At 44.3% G+C, this 25,276-nt stretch overlaps 1 pseudogene; it reads right to left on the reverse strand.

The window, feature by feature from the left end:
• Positions 1-16,849: 16,849 nt before the first annotated feature.
• On the reverse strand, positions 16,850-25,016 carry LOC147434266 (uncharacterized; annotated as a pseudogene).
• Between the last annotated feature and the right edge of the window lie 260 nt (positions 25,017-25,276).

Raw genomic sequence — 25,276 nt, forward strand, 5'->3', positions numbered from 1 at the left:
GAGCCTTCATGTTACAAGGAAGCAGTGCAAATGAAGGACTCCGGGAATTGGCAATTGGCCATGCAGTCAGAGATGACAGCTCTGCATAAAAACAAGACATGGAAGCTAGTTAAATTACCACAGGGCAAAAAGGCTCTACCTTGTAAATGGGTTTACAGGTATAAGATCACCGCTCATGATAGTCAGCCAAAGTACAAAGCAAGGCTTGTTGCCAAGGGCTTTAAGCAAGAACAAGGAATTGACTTTGATGAAGTCTTCTCTCCGGTGGTCAAGATGACTACATTGAGATGCTTTCTTGCATTGGTTGCCATATTAGATTTGGTGTTGCACCAAATGGATGTCAAGACAACGTTCTTGCATGGTGATTTAGATGTGGAAATTTACATGCAGCAGCTAGAAGGGTTTGTTGAGAAAGGCAAGGAAGATTGGGTATGCCAGTTGTTAAAGAGTCTTTATGGCTTAAAACAATCACCGAGGGCATGGTACCATAAATTCCACAAGTTTATGCTTTCTCAAGGCTACAAACGTAGTGAGTTCGATCACTGTCTATATACAAAGAAGGCTAAGGATGGTAGTTGGCTGATCCTTATTTTGTATGTGGATGACATGTTGATTGCTGGCAAGCACTTGGAAGAAATTTCAGCTTTGAAGTCAAAGATGGCAAAATCGTTTGACATGAAAGACATGGGTGAGGCAAGTCATATACTTGGTATGCGCATTGAGAGAGACAGATCAAAGAAGTTGATTTGGTTATCTCAAACAGAGTATATTGACAAGGTTTTGCAACGTTTCAATATGGAGAAGGGAAAGGCACTGAGTGTTCCATTGCCACCATATGTGAAACTTAGCAAACAAGATTGTCCTGTGTCTGAGGAAGAACAGGCTGAAATGGATAAGATTCCATATGCGTCTGCAGTGGGTAGTTTGATGTATGCAATGATTGCTACCCCCCCAGACATTGCATTTGTAGTGGGAGTAGTAAGTCGATACATGTCAAACCCAGGCAAGAAACATTGGGAGGCAGTGAAAGGAATATTGAGATACCTGAAAGCTACAAAGAGTATGCGTATATGCTATGGGAGTCAGGAGCTAAGTGTAAAGGGTTTTACAGACTCAGATTATGCAGGTGACTTAGACAACCGAAGGTCTACGTCAGGGTATGTCTTTACATTGGCTGGTGGAGCAATATCATGGCGTTCTAGATTACAAGATTGTGTTACTCAGTCTACTACAGAGGCTGAATATGTTGCAGCATTAGAGGCATGCAAAGAATCAATTGGGCTTAATCGACTAGTAACAGATTTGGGAATCAAAGAAGAGATGCCTGTGTTATATTGTGATAGTCAAAGTGCTATACAATTGGCTCGCAATCCAGTTTATCACTCAAAGACAAAGCATGTGGATGTGAAGTATCATTTCATCAGGGAAATTCTCGAGGATAAGCAACTTCAGCTTGTCAAAGTTCACACCACAAAAAATCCTGCTGATCTACTTACAAAAGGACTTCCCTCAGAGAGCTTTGCGCATTTTCGCAAGCAGTTAGGTGTAGGGTAGTACATCACTTCTCTACATCTCTTGTATATTAGCTTGTATAGTAGCTTCTCTCACACTTAAAGTACCACATTGGACTTTAAGTGGGAGGTTGTTGGGGTATAAAGCCCAATGTGGTCGCCCAGGTAAGTGGGCGGGCCGCCAGGTATGTACACATATTCTTTTGTAAAACCTAATAAGAACTCACTATGCTCTACACATTACAGTAGAGCGAGTTCACCATATCGTCGTGCTCTTCTTCTCGCACTCTCTCTCGCGTCGCACTTCCGCTCGTACTCCTTCACTCTGTCAGGATGTGATATGATTTTGGGCATAAGTCGGTTTTGTGAACTCAACCCTCTCATTGATTGGGGGGCTAACACTCTCACTTTACATGCCAAAACTGACTCCCCCCTCATCATTTGTGTTGAGGAGGGTTTGCATTCTTTGCCTCTCATCTCTCATGTGCAAGTAAAGCAAGAATTACGACGAGGAGCACAAGCGACATTCATCTATGCTGCTCCAGTTTCCCAGAGCATTCAGGCTCCAGCTAAGTATTCAGATTTGTTTACCAGGTTTAAACATTTCTTTTTGCACGATGATCTTCCACCTCGTCTCCCACGCGAGCGGCCGAAGGACCATTGCATCGAGCTTATGGAGGGGTCACAGCCTGTCAGTAAGGCTCCCTATCGTTTGAACAAGACATAGGAGGAAGAGTTAGAGAGACAACTCACGGAGTTGGTGGCTAGAGGATTCATACGTCCTAGTGTAAGTCCTTTTGCTGCTCCTATTTTGTTTTTTCGCAAGAAAGATGGTTCGTCTCATTTGTGTGTTGATTACAGAGCATTAAAGAAGATGACCGTCAAGAACAAGTTTCCGATGCCTCGCATTGAGTATATCCTAGATAGGCTCAATGGGGCAAAGGTTTTCAGCAAGGTCGATCTCAAGAATAGATACCATCAAGTACGGGTATTCAAAGGCGACATCTTCAAGACCACTTTTCGCACCGAGCGAGGGCAATGGGAGTATATTGTTATGCCTTTTGGATTGACAGGTGCCGTGTGTAGATTTAATCGTCTCATGGTAGGTCGTTTCGGCGATATGGTCAGTGTATGTGTGTTCATCTTTTTGGATGATATTCTCATTTTTTCTGCATCGTGGGAACAACATGAAAGAGATGTCGAAAGGGTACTAACCCGTTTGGATGAGTGTCAGTTGTACATTACAGCTAAGAAGTCTGAATTTTTTCTTACTGAAGTCACTTATCTGGGTTATATCATTTCTGCAGAAGGCGTCAAAGCTAGATCCCGCGAAGGTGGAACAGGTTCGTAATTGGGATTTTCCCAAAACTGTATATGATGTGCGTTATTTTCTTGGTTTATGTCAAGCATATAGTTCACACATAGAGAATTTTGCACGCATTGCTGCACTTATGACTGATGTTTTGAAAGGGGTAAAAACTCACCGTCAGCACGTAGACTTGCCCGAAGCAGCCATTCAGGCCTTCGTAGCTCTAAAGGTTGCGGTGCAGAAGCATCGTGTCTTATCCTTTCCTCTTGGGATGATCCCTTTGCGGTATGGACGGATGCGAGCAATGTCGCCATAGGCGTTGTGCTTCAGTAGCATGATCGTCCTGTAGCTTTCCTTAGCCAGAAGCTCAATAGTGCAGAAAAGAATTATTCAGTTTATGATAAAGAACTTTTGTTTGTCATTCACTCTCTTAAGCACTGGAAGCATTTTCTTTATGGTAGAGAGTTTACAGTTCGCACATATCATCAAGCCCTCAAGGCTCCAGTCTATGCCTAGTGCACATTGGAGTGATCGCCAAGTGCGGTGGTCACAATTTTTTGAGCAATTTGGAGGTTTGATTGAATATATGCTTGGAAAAGCTAACCCTGTTGCAGATGCTGAAAGGCATAAAATGGTAACCATCTTTTTGCAACATTTTTCAGCCTACTCAACGTCCTCTTCCTCATATGTGTATATATTTTTCTACGCTATTAAGTTATCTAGAGTAAATTCCCCCTCTTCGTGGTGACACATACATTGTACTCTTCCCAAAAATGTCACCTTAGTCATATATTTATATTACCACCCTTTTATTTTTTGCTTTGTAAATAAAATTAAGCATACAATAACCAACTATCTACCCCCAAACTTTCTTACCTCTTGTGAATTAGTAGTAGAAAAATAATATATCCATCTTCCATCCCATATAGATAAATTACCATGTAAAATCAACTCTCCACTTGTCTTTACCAAAGATTATGGTCCATCTCTACAAGTCTTCTATGCCCCCTACATAGGTGGCCCAATATCTCTTAAGAATATACATATAGTTTTTGTCCTTTCAAAAAGACTCAAATTGTATATTCTTTTCACAATCAAATAATATTGGGCCCTCCTCTATTTGTTTAAGCATCATACCCTTTTGAAAAAGCATGATTCCCCTTGGATGCATAGAAGCAAAGGGCCCATACAAGAAGACTTGGAAGCAAAAGGTTCCCTAGCCTAGTGTGGACCTTCCAAAGCGAATTCCTTGGTGCATGGGTGTGAATAATAGTCCAAATTCATATCAAACATGTTGAGAAGGTCAAAATTGCCGTTTGAAGCATGTCATTCCGAGCTACAGGTAAAAAGTTATGGTCAAAATAGTGTAAATCTGTCAGATTCGCAGCAGAAGGGAACTGTAAATCAAGTAAATCAAGAGGGTGAGATCTTATTTTTCCCCTATTCATCTTCTAGAAGAGCAATGAGTGTTCAAGGTCACTTGCATGTGATGGGACCAACCTAAAGATGCTTTCTACATGTCAAGACAGACAAGTTGAGATACCCCGCAAGAGCCACCCGTAGGGCCTCATGGTGGGGCCCACCTACATTATGCACCCCTATGGAGCCTTCACGGTCTAAAATGATATTTTTGGTGAATAAATAGTCCCTTTTATGTCCAATATTCAATGAGTGGTCAAAGGACACTTAATTAGGGCTAATCACTCACCTTAATTAAGTGTAGCATAATCCCACTCCTACACAACTATAAATAGCCCCCCTTGGAGAGACTCAAGGACACACACCTATATTTTCAACTTCATGTTGTTCTTGATCAATAGTAGAGAAACCCCCAACTCTCCCTCTTTCACATCCTCCCTCCTAACCCTCCTCTTTGGAGGAAGTGCAACTCTATCTTCCACTCTTTCTATTCTACAATCTCTTACTCCATCAACCCAATAAATCATTGTAGCACCTCAATAACTTATAAATACATCATGATCTCTCTCATGGTTATGTTAATGATCATTAAATCATCTTCAAACAATCAAGTGTCGCAATTCGTGATGGTTAGCCAGCGTCTATCTACCCCTTAAAAGGTGTGCGAGAAATCAAGTGTTCTAGTCTCAATTTACCATTGGTTTGTTTCTCCACACTTATTCAATTAGTCTAAAGAAAATTCTCACTCCAACTCTCTTTTGCTTCATTACATATGCATGTGGCTACCTCTCATGGTGATTTTATTTGTCATGGCATTGCATAGATGGAGATGAGCTCTCTATGCAAAGTGTGTTAGTTCGATGTAGGTGATTCTCTTGTGTGTTTGAGAGGCAGGTCTTGTGCGCATGATTTTTTAATGAGTGCTTGAGAGAGGAGGAGTTTGGATGTATCATGGGTATTCTTATGGGGAGAAGGTTAATGCTATTCCACAAATTACATATTTACATTTGATGCACGGCATTGGGTTGCATAATCGTTGATGGTGTCAAGTGTCCAAAGTGTACATAGAGTAAGGGTTCTCAAAGTGTTTTGCTTGAGTGGGTGAGTGCAAATGCTATTTTGATTGGTTTCCTTCTCCACTCCCAAAAGAAGGTGGTGCCCCAAGTAGTGTGCGTACCTCTTTACGAACATTTTGTGAGGGTAGGCCCATTGGTTTGGGTTTAGAGGCCCCATTTCAAAAAACTCGCCCTCATAAAGTGGTGCCCCCACTGAGGACATATTTCCAAGTTACCTTCAAATTTTTAGTGACGAACAATGGAGTCCCTATCTATCCATTTCATTTTGCACAACACATTAGAGTAAATGTTCACATAGATAGAAAAGTCTTTTTCCAACAACGCATGGTTTTTATGTTTGGTGCAGAAAGACTTAGAGAAATACTGGCATCACCCAATCCAATTATACTTCCAATCATCAATTATGAAACTTCTTTTGATGTTCACGTGTTCATTTTGTTTTAAAGGCAGGAACAAGGAGTGGTCAAGGGGTGCTCAAGGGCCATATGAAGGAACGAGGTCTTCAAACCAACAACGAGGAGTAGCACATGAATCATGATCAAAACAATGAACCTTTTAGGCCTATTGCTCGGCAATCCATTCATATAATCATTGCAACTAAGTTTAGGTTTCAATCTATCATAAGGAGGATATTTGGATCCACTCGCCTCAATGAAATCAATGCTTCAATTAATCCATTTATTCTACCTATGATAAAGTACGCATTAACAATGGATGTGTACATCTTCATTTTAATGTAATCAGATTTATAGTGTCAACAATCTTGTGCGGCCCGTAAGAGAAAAGTTTCTTTTTTTTAAAAAAAAAATCAAAAAGTCTAAACAAAATGTCAAGTTCTTTTCCCACGTTCTATGCAAGAAGTGGGGAAGATGCGCTAGAGTTTCTTGACAACTTGGAGATGGCACATCTCATATCCGGGAGAGATGAAGAGGAAGTAAAGCTACGAGCCTTCCCGTTGGTTCTAAAAGAAGAAGCTAAAGCGTGGTATGAGACCTTGCAACCCCAAATCAAGTCCAACTAGGAGAGACTGCGAGCAAGCTTCCTCTCCAAGTTTGGGCAAGGTGATACTTCTGAAGGACTATGGAAATGTCTTATTGGACATAAGCAGGTATCACTTGAAGACTATCCCTCTTATGAAGCAACCTTTGTCAATCTATGGGGTAGGTGGGAGGCTACATTAGAAAATCATGGTGGTGCACCTAAATTTCTAAAAAAAGAGAGATTCATGGTTGGCTTGTATCCACTTTTAAAGGCTAAAGTAGAGCTAAAATTCCCATCCACCTTCGAAGAAGCACGTGAGGTAGCCATCATCAAGTTTAGAAAAATACACTTCCAAGCACATAGAGCAAGGGGTTTGAATGAAGTGAGTGAGGGGGAGTCTTCACAAACCATGGAAGCACCAATTAGGGCCCCTCTTGCACAATCTTCACAAATAGGAGATAACTCTCAACAAGAGGTTTTACAAAGGCTAACACAACAGCTTGAGAACCTCACTCTGAATCTAGTATAGGGCCTACCTCAACAACGACAACCAAGAGAAGGGAATCGCAATCAACGAAGACAAGCTCAAGAGTTGCGATGTTGGAATTGCAATGAGATGGGCCATGGAATGTACAATTGTCCACATCCAAGGCGACTTCCGGGAGACATATACCCCCCTAGATTTCCTCCTCTCACTGTGCAGCAAGAACTAGCTCAAGGCCCACAAATCCTTCGTCGACTACCACCACCAGCAAATATACCTCTCGTCCCACATGAGGAGGAAGAAAGAGGAGTCAACATCATCAAGTTAGAAGAGGTAATAGATGAGCATACTCTAAACTTTGATGTTATGCCGGCAGAAAAACGCACAAGAGCATATGATTAGGATGAAGACATGAGAAGTGAAGGAACAAATTCAGCCAGAAGGGACAAGAAGAAGAAGTCAAAGATGGAAGAAGCTGAAAGTAGCAGGAAGAAAAGATCAAGGCGAAGGGAAATTGGTATCAACGACTTCCCATTGGAAAAGGAGCTAGAGCCCTACAACATCCTGGAGGATTTACAAACCCAAAAGCCAAACATTTCATGGCCTCAACTTCTACACCTATTAGCTAATGTAAGAAGGCAATGGCCAAAGTTGGTAAGTACAAGAATTCCAAAAAAGAAAGCAAATCTTTCCATTAAGGTTGTGGCCTCAAAGCTACAAAAAGATGTGGAACCCATCGTGGATGCTTACACAAGGGGTAAAAAGGTGTCTAATGTATATGTTGACGGTGGAGCTCAAATGTGTGTGATCACGGAAAAATCAATGAACAAGTTAGGGCTTGAAATTACAAAGTCCTCTAATTGTCAAGCTAGGCTAGCCAACAACTCAAGTGTGAAGTGTTTGGGGATCATTGAAAATGTAAAAGTCTCTGTATGTAACATAGATGCACGAGTGGATATGTATGTCATGCCAGCTAAGGGGGAGGGCTATCCCATCATCCTAGGGAGGCCTTGGCTCATTGTTGTGAATGCAGATCAAAAATGGGGAAGTGGTCGTTTGATTCTTAAGAAGGGTCAACCGGTGGTGTATGATTGGCGAGAAGGAAAGCAACTAGATATCAACTATGAAACCACGGCAGATGAAGAGAGCGAGGAGGAGAGTCCTTACTCAAGTGATGAGGAAGCATCAACCAATGCATCAACCAGTGAAGAGGAGTCTTCTTTGGAGGTAATGGGAATTGTATTTAACACCAACGCCCAAGATGTTTCTGTAGAAGAAAAGCCAACAGACAATCACACACGAGGGGATGAAAGATGCCACCACCTTGAAGAAGGATTTGAGAAGATTCTTGCAAAAGATCTTACTTGTGAGGAGAAGAGGTCCTACATCAATATGTTAAGGAGGTATCCCAATTTGTTTATCACTGACTACTCACAAATAAGAGGTGTAGATGTAATAGAGCATCGAATTGAATTGAAACCAGGGACCAAACCCGTGGCTCAAAAGTTAAGGCGACTAGGGTCTGTGCAACAAAAGGCCCTTCTACAAGAAGTGAATCGACTCTTGAAGGCTGGCTTCATCTATCCACTATCCAACTTCGAATGGGTATCACCTATTGTAGTCACTCCCAAGAAGAATGGTAAGTGGAGGGTCTGCGTGGATTACAAACCCCTCAATGCTGCGACAAAGAGGGACCACTTCCCTCTCCCTTTCCAAGATGAAATTTTGAATGAAGTAGCAGGTCATGAATGCTACACTGTGTGTGATGGGTATTCAGGATATTTTCAAATTAGAATAGCAGAAGACGACCAACCAAAAACCACCTTCATCACACCTTGGGGATGTTTTGCATTCAGAGTAATGCCTTTTGGGCTCACCAATGCTCCTAGCACCTACATGAGATTCACAATATTTGTATTTCAGCTATTCTTTGGAAAATATATAAGAGTCTTTATGGATGATTTCTGTATTTATAGTTGTAGATCACTTCACTGCCAAAAGGTTGAAGAGGGGCTTAAGAGGCTCCATCAATTTGGGGGACAACTCAACCCAGAGAAGTGTCTTATCGGTGAATCTCAGGTGGTTTTGCTAGGCCATGTGGTTTCTTTACAAGGAATTCAAGTGGATCCCTCTAAAGTAGACGCCCTTTTGTCATTATCTCCACCAACAACAACTAAGGAGCTAATGACCTTCAATCACAAAGTGAGGTACATGTCTCGCTTCATCCATCTCCTAGCAGAAGCCATCGCCCCTTTGCATAGGTTGACAAACCAATCTACATTTGAATGGGGGAGGGAACATGCAAAATGTTTTGAGGAAGTGAAGGCATTCTTAGCTCTCTCCCAATTCTAATGCCACCAGATCCAAAGGAGACCTACTATGTCACTCCAAGTGTAGGTTTCAAAGCAATTGGTGTTTTTTTGATGCAAAAAGATCCTAAAACATCATACATGAGGCCGATCTATTTTGCAAGCAAGGTGATGACTCCGGCCGAGAAGGGATACACTGAAATGGAGAAAGTGGTCTTTGCAATCTTGTTTGCGGTAAGGAAGTTTCGATCGTATCTTCTCCCTGTGACATTTGTTTTTCTCACCTTAGAGCACAATCTACCATATGTAGTACAACACATGAGCCTCTCATCTAGAATAGCAAAGTGGGTGCTTGAACTCCAAGAATTTGAATACACTTTCCTTGTAGAAGATAGCACAAGAGGAGGACTTGCAGACATTCTCACCTACAAAGTGAGAGAAAGGGTATGCTTTGACGGAGCTTATCAACGCCAACAAGACAAAGCAGCAGGGGGGATCATCATTTTGAACCCACAAAAGGAGGTAATGGTTAGAAAAGGTATCACTCTACCCAATGTTCACTCCAACAAGACAAAGCAGCAGGGGGGATCATCATTTTGAACCCACAAAAGGAGGTAATGGTTAGAAAAGGTATCACTCTACCCAATGAGGCTGAGTATGCTGCTCTAACCCTTGGGTTAGAAGAATGCAAAGAATTAGGCATACAAAGACTTATTATAAAAGGTGATTCTTTGCTAGTGGTCAGGCAAATCCAAGGGACTTGGAGGTGCAAGAATCGTACATTGTTTGAGTGGCTTAGTAGTGTAAGAGCTTTGATGAAGGGTTTTAAAGCAACACAGGTACAACACATTGTGAGAACTCATAACAAGGAAGCAGACTTACTCGCAAATGAAAAGCTTCAAATGGCGGTAGGAGGTGTGAAACTATATGAACCCAAATATCAAGGTCAAGAGGAGCTAAAAGACATTATTTTCTTTCTACAAGCAGGTGAGTGTCCCAAACACTTAGACAAGGTGCAAAGACATAGACTAGTTAAGAAGGCCACACCTTACCAGTTGATTGGGGACAATTTATATCACAAAGGGAAAGATTTGGTCTTGAGGAGAGTACCAGGTGTACAAGAGATAGAGAAAATTCTTCTTTCATGTCATGATGATGTCTGTGGTGGTCACTTTTCTCAAGATATTACAAGTAGGAAGATTTTACAAGCAGGGTTTATTTGGCCGAGCTTACATCGTGACGTCCAACATTGGTGTAAGGCATGTAAGCAATGCCAAATTGATGGGGATAGACGACTAACATATGAGCCTCGAGTCCCAATAATATCTTATGGCCCTTTTGAAAAGTGGGGTGTGGATGCAATAGGTCCCCTACCTCGTACTTCTTCAGGGAAGGTTTTCATCATCATGGGTGTTGACTACATGACACGATGGGCGGAAGCAACAATCACAACTGAAGAGGTATCAAAGTTTATTTTTGATCATATTTGTAGTAGGTTTGGAACACCCCTAGAAATCTTATCAGATCGAGGCCAGATCAAGGCCCGGGTTTTAGGGCTGACCTTCTGAATGATCTCTTGAGGAGTTTAAAAGTGAAACACCTGCATTCCACACCCTACTATCCTCAATGCAATGGATTGGTGGAAAAAGTGAATGGAATGATATGTAAGATCATTTCTAAGCAGGTTGTGGACCGGCCTAATGATTGGGATCGCCATTTGACGGCTGCTCTTTGGGCGTATAGGACATCTTTCAAGGTATCTACCCAATTCACCCCTTTTCATCTAGTTTATGAACAGGAGGCACTTCTCCCCATTGAGGTAGAGCTCTCAAGCTTACGAGTTCTTGCAAGAGTGGCAAAAAAACCAAAAGAGGTTCTACATTAAAGGATCTTAGATCTCCAACGACTTGAGCTAGATAGAGAAGAGTCCATTGATCACTACATCACCAAAGCGACAAGCCAAAGGGACAAAATCAACAAGAAGCTCAAGGGGAAAGGATTGAAGGAAGGTATGTTGGTTCTTCGCTATGATAACCGACTTGATACTCGACTTGACAAAAAGTTTTTGCAAAGATGGGAGGGACCTTTCATGATAAAAACAAAGTTTGGGAATGGCAGTTATAGATTAGCAGATTTATCAGAAAAACTCCACAAGACCAGAGTCAATGGATGGAGATTAAAGCCTTACTTTCAACGTATCAATCCGTTGATAGGAAGTCATCTACCTACATCGTCTAAGCTCCAAATTGGCATGGCTCCCTTCAGCTTGGCAAATGCTCCACCTATTTTTAAAGCTTTGATGTGCAAAGAAGAACCCGCCTTGGAATCTGAACATAACCAAGGCAACCCTCCCATCTCCGATTTATGGGATTGAGGTAATGAAAAGCAGGTCTAATGGAGTAAAAGAGTGCATGTCGCTCCTCCTATTTTTTTTATAAAAAAAAGACAAAAAGAAAAGAAGAAGAGAAAGAAACAACATCGTCCTCCTAAAGATATGAATATCTCTAGGCTTGGGGGAGGGCTAATATGAAATGCATAAAATGGTAACCATCTTTTTGCAACATTTTTCAGCCTACTCAACGTCCTCTTCCTCATATGTGTATATATTTTTCTACGCTATTAAGTTATCTAGAGTAAATTCCCCCTCTTCGTGGCGACACATACATTGTACTCTTCCCAAAAATGTCACCTTAGTCATATATTTATATTACCACCCTTTTCTTTTTTGCTTTGTAAATAAAATTAAGCATACAATAACCAACTATCTACCCCCAAACTTTCTTACCTCTTGTGAATTAGTAGTAGAAAAATAATATATCCATCTTCCATCCCATATAGATAAATTACCATGTAAAATCAACTCTCCACTTGTCTTTACCAAAGATTATGGTCCATCTCTGCAAGTCTTCTATGCCCCCTACATAGGTGGCCCAATATCTCTTAAGAATATACATATAGTTTTTCTCCTTTCAAAAAGACTCAAATTGTATATTCTTTTCACAATCAAATAATATTGTTGCCTCCTCTATTTGTTTAAGCATCATACCCTTTTGAAAAAGCATGATTCCCCTTGGATGCATACAAGCAAAGGGCCCATATAAGAAGACTTGGAAGCAAAAGGTTCCCTAGCCTAGTGTGGACCTTCCAAACCGAATTCCTTGGTGCATGGGCGTGAATAATAGTCCAAATTCATATCAAACATGTTGAGAAGGTCAAAATTGCCTTTTGAAGCATGTCATTCCGAGCTACAGGTAAAAAGTTATGGTCAAAATAGTGTAAATCTGTCAGATTCACAGCAGAAGGGAACTGTAAATCAAGTAAATCAAGAGGGTGAGATCTTATTTTTCCCCTATTCATCTTTTAGAAGAGCAATGAGTGTTCAAGGTCACTTGCATGTGATGGGACCAACCTAAAGATGCTTTCTAAATGCCAAGACAGACAAGTTGAGATACCCCGCAGGAGCCACCCGTAGAGCCTCATGGTGGAGCCCACCTACATTATGCACCCCTATGGAGCCTTCACGGTCTAAAATGATATTTTTGGTGAATAAATAGTCCCTTTTATGTCCAATATTCAATGAGTGGTCAAAAGACACTTAATTAGGGTTAATCACTCACCTTAATTAAGTGTAGCATAATCCCACTCCTACACAACTATAAATAGCCCCCTTGGAGAGACTCAAGGACACACACTTATATTTTCAACTTCATGTTGTTCTTGATCAATAGTAGAGAAACCCCCAACTCTCCCTCTTTCACATCCTCCCTCCTAACCCTCCTCTTTGGAGGAAGTGCAACTCTATCTTCCACTCTTTCTATTCTACAATCTCTTACTCCATCAACCCAATAAATCATTGTAGCACCTCAATAACTTGTAAATACATCATGATCTCTCTCATGGTTATGTTAACGATCATTAAATCATCTTCAAACAATCAAGTGTCGCAATTCGTGATGGTTAGCCAGCGTCTGTCTACCCCTTAAAAGGTGTGCAAGAAATCAAGTAAGTGTTCTACTCTCAATTTACCATTGGTTTGTTTCTCCACACTTATTCAATTAATCTAAAGAAAATTATCACTCCAACTCTCTTTTGCTTCATTACATATGCATGTGGCTACCTCTCATGGTGATTTTATTTGTCACGGCATTGCATAGATGGAGATGAGCTCTCTATGCAAAGTGTGTTAGTTCGATATAGGTGATTCTCTTGTGTGTTTGAGAGGCAGGTCTTGTGCGCATGATTTTTTAATGAGTGCCTGAGAGAGGAGGAGTTTGGATGTATCATGGGTATTCTTATGGGGAGAAGGTGAATGATATTCCACAAATTACATATTTACATTTGATGCACAGCATTGGGTTGCATAATCGTTGATGGTGTCAAGTGTCCAAAGTGTACATAGAGTAAGGGTTCTCAAAGTGTTTTGCTTGAGTGGGTGAGTGCAAATGTTATTTTGATTGGTTTCCTTCTCCACTCCCAAAAGAAGGTGGTGCCCCAAGTAGTGTGCGTACCTCTTTACGAACATTTTGTGAGGGTAGGCCCATTGGTTTTGGTTTAGAGGCCCCATTTCAAAAAACTCGCTCTCAATGCGTTAAGTCACAAAGGACAGACTTTGGCTCTTGAGTCAAGATCCACATTTTCTATTCAGGGTGAGTCTTTTGACAGCATGAAGAATCAGTATGCGGATTCCAAGTTTGGTAAGCATTGGTTGTAGGCTCTTGCTTCCCAAGGGCCAAGCAACTATCTCATTCGTGATGGTTTGTTGTATTTTCGTCAATGTTTATGTGTGTTGCCCTCTCTCAGGCCAACCATATTGCATGATGCACATGATTCTCTCACGGGTGGACACGGGAATGAACACCACTTTGGAAAAAATAGAAAGATTCTTTTATTGGCCTAAAACGCAAAAGGATGTGTTTCGTTATGTCACACAGTGCACTATATGTCAAAAAGTAAAAGCTCCTCAGGGTAAGCAGCAAGGCCCCTTGCTTCCGCTGCCTATTCCCGATGGACCTTTTCAGGATAATTCTATGGATTTTGTGACTAACCTACCACCAAGTTTGCATTCAAGGAACACTCAATGTTTGACAATTGTCGATCGTTTCAGCAAGTTTTGCATGTTGATTCCTTGTAAAGCCACAGTTTTTGCACAAGATGTAGCACGGTTGTTCATTAAGCATTGGTACCCCCTCTGTGGTTTGCCAAAATCAATTGTTTCAGATCGGGATGTTAAGTTCACGTCCAATTTTTGGCGCGCACTCTTTGAAAATTTTGGCACTAAGTTGAATTTTTTATCGGCTTTTCATCCACAGTCAGATGGTCAAACAAAAATTTACAATCAATTGGCTTTTGATGTTTTAAAGTCTTATGTACATGATCAGCAGTCTCAGTGGGAGCTCTATCTCCCATTGGTTCAGGCTGTTTTGAATGACTCTTTTTCTTCTGCTATTGGTCAAACTCCGTATGAGGCAGCTTTTGGCCGTCTGTTCCAGTCACTTTTGACTCGCTCGATTAGTCAAATGCCTGATGCCAATGCTGAGAGTCAGTCATTGGATGGGATTTCTGAGAGTGTGAAGCTTCGGCTAGGCAAGGCTCATGAATCTTATTCACGGCAGGCTAACAAGCATCGTCAGGATGTTTGGATCAAGCAAGGAGATAGGGTATATCTAAGATAACTGAGGTTTCAATGAAATTGCAGTTGCCTAACTCATGGTCAATACACAACGTTTTCCATGTTTCTTGGTTGAAAGTGTTTCAGGGAACACCTCCAAAGGACATTTCGAAAGAAGAAGAACCGGGCATCATTGATGAAGCTGAAGTCATGAAGCCAGAGCAAGTGTTGTTGCATCGGTTTCGACATGGTTCGAAGAAGCAAGTGAGACAGTACTTTTTGAAGTTCAAGGATCGAGAAACCTACGAAGCGATGTGGGTCGACGAAGAGTTTTTCAAGGATTATCCAGAGTTGTTGGCGGACTACAAGGAAGCCATGCAACTCGGTACCAGTACCTTACTTTAAAAAGGAGGGGATGTCACGTGACACATCCAACCCCATGTGTCCGTGGACAAGCTACATCATAACAGGGTTCCGTCAGTTTAGTCAGTCTAGATTAGAAGTGATCTGGCACTTTTGTGAGTCTATTCGTAGACCGTGCATGCCCAGTCACTTAGTGTAGATGCATATCCTCTGGTTGCACACAGCATGATCATAAGCATTCCCATCAGAATCCTTCAGGGAAATTTTCCAATGCATTTAGCCTATTTTACCTATTTTTGACATTTTTCACTTATTAATTTAAGTGACTTTTGTTGGAAAGTAGGTAGGGCAAATTGGGTAAGATAATATATAAGCAAACCAAGATTAGCACTATTTGACAGATGAGCAAGGAGAACAACAGGCTTCGGTGACGGGTTCTCTCTCTCTCAGCAAGACTCCCCAAGCACCTTGGGCGATTTCCCTCACACATGCACCCTAGCGTTTTTTCTCATTGTCTCTAGTAGCTTTCACCCCTTGGCGTTTCAGCAAATAGATGATCGCCCTAGCCTCTTGCATCTAGCGTTTTCCAGAGCCATCATCGCCTACTGTTTCCTGGCGTTTTCAGCACCAACCCACAGCAAAAAGGCAGCGTTTTCAGACCAAAACGCAGCAGACATATCAGCGTTTTCATCAGCCAAATCAGCGTTTTCAAACAGCATAAAATCAGCCCCGAATTCAGCATTTCATTCGCAGCAGATTTCAGCCTTGAGCGTTTTTGGACAGCAGATACATACTTGTAGATTTCAGCCCCTTTGTCGGTTTCGCCATCCCCGTAGTTATCACCGACATAGTCTAGAGTTGCATCAATCACATGCATTATCATTGTACCAGTTTGTGCAATCAATAGTAGACCACTCTCGCCGATGAGAGTGGAGCCTTCGGAGGAGGGTTTTACAACCGTCTTGGTGTCGTATTTCTGTTCTCTCTCTATCTCTCAGTCTCATACACTTGCACGCACAGTGTCCATTCACTTTGTTTGTGATAATAGCACTTTGCTCAATAAGGCAGAAGGCTCTCCCTTCCATAAGACAAAATGGAACCTTGAGCACATTATGGAGCACTCATCTTGAGAAAGAACAACATTCATTCCGCTGCACCTTACATCTGAAGGTCTTCATAGGATATGCCACCTAGGGATTTTAACAGAGCTTCATATGGTTTGAAAATGTCGGGTGCAATGTCTGGCAAGGACACATCAACAACAAATTTGGCAGCACAGCATATAATTCTCAAAGCAGGTACAAGTATCGATGCTACCTTGGTGAGAATTCCCTCCTCTAAGAACGCCTCCTTCCCTATTTTCCCATCCACTTTGTGCGGGCTGTGCTTAGGTGACTTGCATAGAAAATGCAACTTAGCTGTTTTCTTCACTACGTTCTTGCTTCTCTTTAGCTTCCCATCTGAAGCTCCAATCAAGGGAACATGGGGACCGTGCCACTTACAAGCACTTTGGAGATAAGCCGAGAGGAGCAATTTGTGACTCTGTTTAACTCCATTTGGTGCAAACATTGTTTCATCTCATGCACATTCTTCCCAATTGCATTCACAAGCAGTGTCAAGTGTCCAAATGTTCCATCCGTTTTCGAACATATGATGTCATAGACGAGTTTAAATGGGCCATCTGGAAGTTGTTCATAAAGCAGCTCAGCTTTGCTTTCATGTTCACTTGTTGAACCACTTATCGTAGCTAATTGCGTGAGCAAGTGAATGCCTCTTGCCATTTCCAGCTCTAAGAACTCATCTTGTATTTTGCGCATGGCTTGCATCTGGCTCTTTGCATAACCTTTGAGCTCTTGTGGAATTAGAAGCTGTAAGGTGCAGCGGAATGAATGTTGTACTTTTCTCAAGATGAGTGCTCCGTAATGTGCTCAAGGTTCCTTTTGTTCTTATGGAGCCTTCCGTTCTTAATGAGAGAGTGCAATGATCACTAACAAAATGAATGGACACTGTGCATGAAAGTGTGTGAGACTGAGAGATAGAGAGAGAAGAGAATACGACACCAGAGACGTTGCAAAACCCTCCTCCGAAGGCCCCACTCTCATTGGCGAGAGTGGTCTACTATTGATTGCACAAACTGGTACCAAGTGGATGCATGAGACTGATGCAATTCTAGGCTATGTCGATGACGACAACGGGGATGACGAGACCGACTCTAGGGCTGAAAACGGATGCACTTTATCTGCTGTCCAAAAACGCCAATGGCTGAAATCTGTTGCTGCCAAAAACACAAGAAAAAACGTTGTTTTGCTGCAGGTTCTTCGTGTCTTCGGCTGCCCCAAAAAACGCTGATTTGATGAGGCTATGCACTGCTAAAAATGCCAGGGAAGTGGGCGATAGTGTCTTGCTGAGAAACGCCAGCAGAGGGGAGTCTATGGCGATGAGGCTATGGATGAAAACGCTAGGTGCTGGGGTCTTATGGGATGCTACTGTGGGCTGAAAACGCCAGGGTGCTGGATCTCCCTGGCGAGGTTGACTTTGATGAAAACGCTAGGGGTTCTGGAGTCTTGCTTTAAGGAAATCGCCACCAACGGGGAGAATGTCCTCCTTGAGAGAGAGAGGGGGAACCTGCTGCCTGTGGCCTGTATTCTCCTTGCTCTTCTGCCAATTAGTGCTAGCCTAGGTTTGCTTATATATTATCTTACCCAATTTTCCCTACTCAGTTCCCAACAAAAGTCACTTAAATTAATAAGTGAAAAATGTCAAAAATAAGGAAAAAAATTTAAATGCACTGGAAAATTTCCCTTAAGGATTCTGATGGATTCTGATGGGAATGCTTATGATCATGATGTGTGCAACCGGAGGATATGCATCTATACTAAGTGTCTGGGCATGCACGGTCTGCGAGAACAGACTCACAAAAGTGCCAGAACACTTGCTAAACTTAGACTGACTGGACTGACTGAACCCTTGTCATGCTGTAGCTTGTCCACAAACACATAGGGTTGGATGTGTCAGGTGACATCCCCTCCTTTTTAAAGTGAGGTACTGGTACCGAACTGTATGGCGTCGAGGGATATCGCCAACAGCATCCGGAATCCTCGAAGGGACTCTTCGTCGGCCCGCTCTGATGTGTGGGTCATGCAGTACTTGAACTTCATAAAGGTCTGCAACGCTTGCTTCTTTGGGCCGCGTCGAAAGCAACACAAAGTCTTCCGTGGCTCCTTCGATGCTTCAACTTCGTCTAGAGTCATGCTTCTTCCGTCTTCAAAAATCTCCATGGGTGAAAATTCATGAAACCACTTCCAACACAAAAACATGAACATACCCATTCCATGTAAAGTGAGTGGAAAAAATCTCATCTTCCTCAAAGACTGTGCATGCAATGTAGATGAACAAAAAGACGGAGTGCCAAATTGTTCACCACACGCACGTAAACAATGAGATCGAATCTTTCTCTTCTGATCTAAATCAATCAACTGTGAAAATCACTTTGAAAACTGCCGCTCGCTGCTGCTGCGCACGCCATCGCTTCCCCTCCCCCCCCCTCCCTCACCTCAGGCCCCTGCCTCCCCCCCTGCCCTTCTGCCCCGCTGCCCACCCCCGCGCTGCCTACTGCCTGAGCTGCCCCCCTGCCAGCCAGCCCGCTGCCTGCCCCGCACTGCCGCCCCTGTCACCCCCTCCTCCTACTGCCTCCAGCGCCTCCACCCTCCCCAACCCGCTACCTCCCCCCCCCCCCCGGCCCGTCCTCCCGTCCGCCTCGGTTTCTCCCCATCATCCCCTGCAATTCGGCCTCCTCGGCACTGCTTTATTTTTTGGGGCAGTGTCTCGTGCGCCTGATTGCAGCATCCACCCGTCGCCCTCTTCTTCGACACAGCAGTAGAAACAGATGGAGGCTCTAGCTTTGCCACAGAGGGACTCGTTAGAAGCCCCCTCGCCCGACCCCGCTGAGCCCACCATTCGACTTGCTCTCTCGCCGACAGAGCAAGCGAGCCTTGCAGCAGAAGTAGAGCGATTGCAGGCGACTTCGATCATCTGCAAGATTCTCGGCACCCGACCTAGCAGAGGAGAGCTGCGAGACCTTCTCCAGGCCCGCCTTCTCGCAGAGGTCGGCAAGATCTTGGATGTCCAGATTCTCGGACGGGGGTACTATCAGATCGAGTTTGAGACCTTAGAGATGGCGTCCAAGGTCATAGCTATGAGTCCACTGGCCATCCGAGCATCACGCGCCCACTTTCGACAGTGGCGACATGGTTTTGACCCGACTTCGGATGTTCTAGTAGAGGAGGCAGACATCCCCATCTCAGTCTGCTTCCCGGGTTTATGGAGGGATTACCTACCACTTCTTTCTAGGATTGGCTCCGCCATCGGGACTGTCCTGGAGACACCTCGTACGGCAGCATAATAGGGTTGTCCTCTTGCCCCCTTTCTCTTTCTGTTCTATGCGGAGGCGATGAGCAGATTTTTGGTGTCACAGCAGGTTGGTCTACAGGGCTTAGCACTCCCTACACGGGGAGATGAGCTACTGGACGCTGAGTTTGCCGATGACTCAGCCTTGTACTTAGAGGGCCAGGAGGCCAATCTGCACAGATGTGAGCAGGCTTTGGAGACCTTCTGTTGTGCATCGGGCGCACTGATCAACTGGAGAAAGACAGTGGCTTTCTCGGTTGGCAGTGCCCCTGTGCCAAATTGGATGCCAGGAGAGGGTTTCAGGTGGATTCCCCCAGGGACTGCGGTTCGGTACTTGGGTTGTCAGGTTGGTTTGGACTTGTCCCCCGAGCAGCAGATTGCTCCTCTTCTCCTGTCCATCAGGAGAAAGCTGTTACATTGGAGCTCAGCACGACTTTCGTTGGCTGGTAGAGTAGTAGTTGCCAACGAGGTGTTGTTGGCGACTATGTGGTACATCACTTCTTGCTGGATCTTCTCGAGTTCTTGTATCAGCAAGGTAGAGAGGCTGATCAGGAACTTCCTTTGGTCAGGTCGTGACACTCAGATTGCCCGAGCCAAGGTGGCTTGGTCGGTCATCACACTTCCTTGTTCTCAAGGAGGGCTTGGGATCATTGATCCAGCACAACAGAGCAGAGCCCTTCTTGGGAAGTTCGTAGTCAGAAGACTTCTTCCAAGAGAGGAGCCCTGGAAGGAGTTCTTGCTGCAGAGGCTTCGTACCAGGGTGCCTCACTCAGGAGGCCCTTGGCAACCTTCGACCAGATGGATCTTTACAGAGTTGCGCAGAGTTGGTTTGAGCAGGAGACTGGAGGACCGCTTCATTGTAAGTTTTCTTCGCTCGTGGGAGCTCTTACGGCGTGGCCTGGAGCAGAGACAGCCGACGTGCACGGAGGAGCGCCTACGGCAGCCCCTCGTCTAGAACCCCATGGTTAGCACTAAGAGAGGCCACTTGGTTGGTAATCGGCCTCATGTTTCTTGGGGTCCCATGGCAGCAGGTCCAGTGCGCTCTCTAGGTTACTGGCTAGAGTTCACAGGTTTGTCGGAGGAGGTGTAGGGTTTCCAGCTACAGGGCATGAGAGGGGTGTAGAGCATGTGTCAGGACATCACAGAGTCAGTTTCAGCTGAGTGGCTCACGCCTCTCGAGCCAGTAGCACCCCGGTGGATGGGAGCCTTCACACGACTGGAGGTTCTCATTTCAGTCAAGGCCTGCTCAGAGTCTGTCTCAGCCCTATTCTTCGAGCTTCAGGGTGGGGGACGACTACAGCGAGTTGCAGTACAGGCCCCGCAGGTAGCAGAGTGCTGTTTTCAGAGGATCCGAGTAGTGGGCATCTGTGGGAGGACCTGCGTCATAGACCTTGACCTAGCAGTCTTGAGACAGGACACTGGAGGCTATGGGCTTCGGAGTGTTGTCCGCTGACACGAGTACAGTGGGATCCTGGTGAGTGGCTATGGAGGGACCCCTTCTCTTCTGCAGACCACCCAGGAGTCCCGTTCTTTCATTACATTGTTCGACTGGGACGTCATATACTAGCAGCACAGAGAGAGGCCCTCCCCGCTGCAGCACGTCATTGGCAGGAGAAGGGTCTCACAGTCGAGTTCTTGGCAGTCTTTTGGGAGAGGTTGTGGGACTCCAGACAGCCGCGGCGAGTCACCTTGTTTCAGTGGCTGGTCGCACATAGAGCCACAGCAGTAGGGAGCTGGCTAGTGCATAGTGGTCTCTCGGCCACATGTGCAGCTTGTGACCATTTGGTGGAGAGTCGGCGTCACTGTCTTTGGGACTGTCCCGCGGCCCAGCAGGTGTGGCTACGAGTTCTTCGGCTGATGCCTGCTGCTCTCTCCACGGCTCAACAGTACACTTGGGGGGCAGCGGCTTGGTCCACCCTCACGGGCCCGGCACTTCAGTTTGAGATATCTTCCACGAGCAGGATGACAGTGATGCAGGGGGAGCGTCCTACACTCCAGCCTGCTACAAAGCTTACTCCACAGGGGTGGTGCAGTGAGAGAGAGGAGTGTTGGGAGCTCATCAGTGGCCTGACACTTTGGTTCATCTGGCGGGCCTGCTGTTTCCGCATCTTTGAGGCTCGCCCTGTGCCACCAGCAGAGACTGTTTGTGACTTTTGGCTAGAGCTGATCCATACTCTCAGAGGATAGCTTGAGGGACTACAGGGCAGCTCCGACCACATGCGGGAGCGCCGCGAGGCTTTCCTTCAACTCTGGCGCCCTGGGCTTTTCTACACCATAGTCCAGGGGGTGCTCAGATGGCACTACTGTCCACCTGTGTGGCTCTTCCCTCCTCCCATATCTTGATTTAGCCTCATTATATATATGCTGTTTTTTCATTGGGAGAGTCTCCCCATCATGCTTGTTGTAGCCCTCTCTTGCAGAGGTGGTTGTAGCCCTATGGGCAGTTTTTATTAACTAATAGAAGAATCTTTTTCTCGGAAAAAAAAAAATCAATCAACTGTGGCAATCCACAACGGAAATGCCCATGCTTGGTGCTCATACTTTCTTGTGCTCTTTCTACAACTGTGTAGTGCCAAGGAAGAGACGTGGAATGTGACTTCCTTGAATGTGAACATTTCATCTTTCCATGAGAAATCCGCATACATCCGTGCTCATTCATGAGTGAAACGTGCTCAACGTACAATATGTCATGCCTCAGATCACATAAAGACGTTGACTAAAATACAGGAAACAATCACGAATGAAACAATCGTATAATGCGTGTTGACTAATCATGCGAACACATAATACTTCCTGTGAGGGTTCTTTGGACCTAGGCTCGAGAGCCAAGATCGGTTCTTTGTGGTTGATCGAATCTTCCTGTGGGGGTTCTATGGACCTCGACTCGAGAGCCAAGATCGATTCTTCGTGATCAATCGAATCTGCAACGAGTTTAGCTTCGCTAGAAAAAGCATCAACTAAACCATCATCCTTGTGAACAATCACATCATCTTTATCTTGCAAATCATCATGCTCGTGAGAAATCACATCTTAATCATCATGAAAATCATCATGCTCGTGAGAAATCACATCTTGATCATCATGCTTGTCATGCAAAGCTTGTGTATCATGCTTTGGAGAAGATGAGACCGAGAGAGTCTCCTTCTCCTGATTCTGTTCAAACTGCGCCTGCACAATAGAGAAGAGTCGCAACAACTCTTGGATGTGTCGCGCTTGCTCATGCTCACGCTCTATAGCTGCCTTTCTTTCTGCTTTTCTTTCTACGTGTCTCCGATCCATTTCTGCTTTTCTTTCTACTCTTCTTGTTTCGCGTTCTAACTTCCTGTCCATAAACATCTGCTCCAACTCCTCCATAGGAGTTAGTGCAATCCTTGGCGTAGATGGGGAAAGAAGTATTCATTCCGCTTCGAGTGATGACCATCCACTGAAGTCGCAGGTTCTTGTGGTCTTTGGTTCTTAAGTTCACGAGGAACTTGGGTTCTTGGAGATCTTGGTTCTTGGGGTTCTTGAGGGTCTTCAGGTTCTTGAGGTTCTTCTTTTGCTTGCAATTTGTGTTAGAGAAGGATCTTCTCTTCACCCGAGCTCTTCTCTTTCCTGCGGGCGCACCCCGTGGCGGCCTTGCGCTCACACCAAGGTTGCTTTTTTCCACCTGACATTGATTGGCCGGCCGCTAAGTGCACGGTCCACTCTCAATGAGTGAAAAGAGGCACAAGGGGAGGCTGGACAAGCCCTTCTTTCTTGGGTTTCCTGTCACTCTTCAAAAACACGATTAGGAATCGACACGCCCAAGCGAACTTGGTATTATGTGGTTCTTGTGGTTCTTTCCTTGAGTGATACATAACACTGCCAAAGCTCTGATACCAATGTAAGGTGTAGCAGAATGAATGTTGTACTTTTCTCAAGATGAGTGCTCCGTACTGTGCTCAAGGTTCCTTTTGTTCTTATGGGAGGGAGAGCCTTCCGTTCTTAATGAGAGAGTGCAATGATCACTAACAAAATGAATGGACACTATGCATGAAGTGTGAGACTGAGAGATAAAGAGAGAAGAGAATACGCCACCAGAGACGTTGTAAAACCCTTCTCCGAAGGCCCCACTCTCGTTGACGAGAGTGGTTTACTATTGATTGCACAAACTGGTACAAAGTGGATGCATGAGACTGATGCAAGTCTAAGCTATGTCCATGACAACGATGGGGATGACGAGACCGACTCTAGGACTGAAAACTGATGCACTTTATCTGCTGTTCAAAAACGCCAATAGCTGCCAAAAACGCAAGGAAAAACGTTGTTTTGCTGTGCAGGTTCTTCGTGTCTTCGGTTGTCCCTAAAAACGTTGATTGATGAGGCTTTGCACTGCTGAAAATGCCAGGGAAGTGGGCGATAATGTCTTGCTGAAAAACGCCAGCAGAGGGGAGTCTATGGCGATGAGACTATGGATGAAAACGCTAAGTGCTGGGGTCTCATGGCGATTGTATTGTGAGCTGAAAACGCCAGGGTGTTGGATCTCCCTAGCGAGGCTAACTTTGATGAAAACGCTAGGGGTTCCGGAGTCTTGCTTGAAGGAAATCGCCACCCAAGGGGGAGAATGTCCTGCCAGAGAGAGAGGGGGAACCTGCTGCCTGTGGCCTGTGTTCTCCTTGCTCTTCTGCCAATTAGTGCTAGCCTAGGTTTGGTTATATATTATCTTACCCAATTTTCCCTACTCAGTTCCCAACAAAAATCACTTAAATTAATAAGTGAAAAATGTCAAAAATAGGTTAAATGCACTGGAAAATTCCCCTTAAGGATTCTGATGGATTCTGGCGGGAATGCTTATGATCATGCTGTGTGCAACCGGAGGATATGCATCTACACTAAGTGCCTGGGCATGCACGGTCTGCGAACAGACTCACAAAAGTGCCTGAACACTTGCTAAACTTAGATTAGAACACTTGCTAAACTTAGATTGACTGGACTGACTGAACCCTTGTCATGTTGTAGCTTGTCCACGGACACATAGGGGTGGATGTGTCATGTGACAGAAGCTCCACCACTGGTCTAGATATCCACTACCTCTCTTCCACTCTACCATCCGGGCCGTGTTTAGATGACATTCTTGATGTTTGCCAATGATATCATAGCATCCCGCACACCGTCTTTGTCTTTGAGGATCCATTTCTCTAGCTCTACTCTAGGGATGCTTCAGTATGTTGATTAACATATGTCAAAGATGGAGGTCTTCGTGTCATGCATGATTTAGTTCATTGTACGATCTAGATCTCTTGCACGTGTCAAATCTTTGGGATAACACAACAGTATGTCGATCCATTCTGGGTCTCCAGCAGCTAATTCAATTATCATATTGCTTGTCGATGTAGCTCTTGGACCTTGCAATAAAGTATCTTGCTTCCAAACCTCACTACCACTTGTACACCACCTCTCATGAATGAGCTCCAGCAAAATCCCATTCTACAGCTTTCATGGCTGCTCAGATCACAATTGTTTTTGCGTCTCACTTACAGCCTTGTAAACACTCCTGATGGCATCAATTGCTTCAACGGCAGAAACATAGTGTCACTGTTGACCCTAAGTAATGTTCCTTTTCAATGTGCCATAAAATGTATGTTGCTGATTTATTGCTCGTTATAATGGCAGGCCAACGTGAAGCGAAGCTTCAGTTTTCACCTTGTTAAGCATTCATATGTAGAACTCTAATTTTTTTAATTTTAAAGCGTGCATGTTAGAGGGGGGGGGAGACAGAGAGAGAGAGAGAGAGAGAGAGAGAGAGAGAGAGAGAGCGATTGCCTATGGTTAAGGTCCGAAGTTGCTA

This window comes from Adiantum capillus-veneris, chromosome 19 (genome assembly GCF_014529385.1).
Source record: "Adiantum capillus-veneris isolate H3 chromosome 19, ASM1452938v2, whole genome shotgun sequence".
Lineage (NCBI taxonomy): Eukaryota > Viridiplantae > Streptophyta > Polypodiopsida > Polypodiales > Pteridaceae > Adiantum > Adiantum capillus-veneris.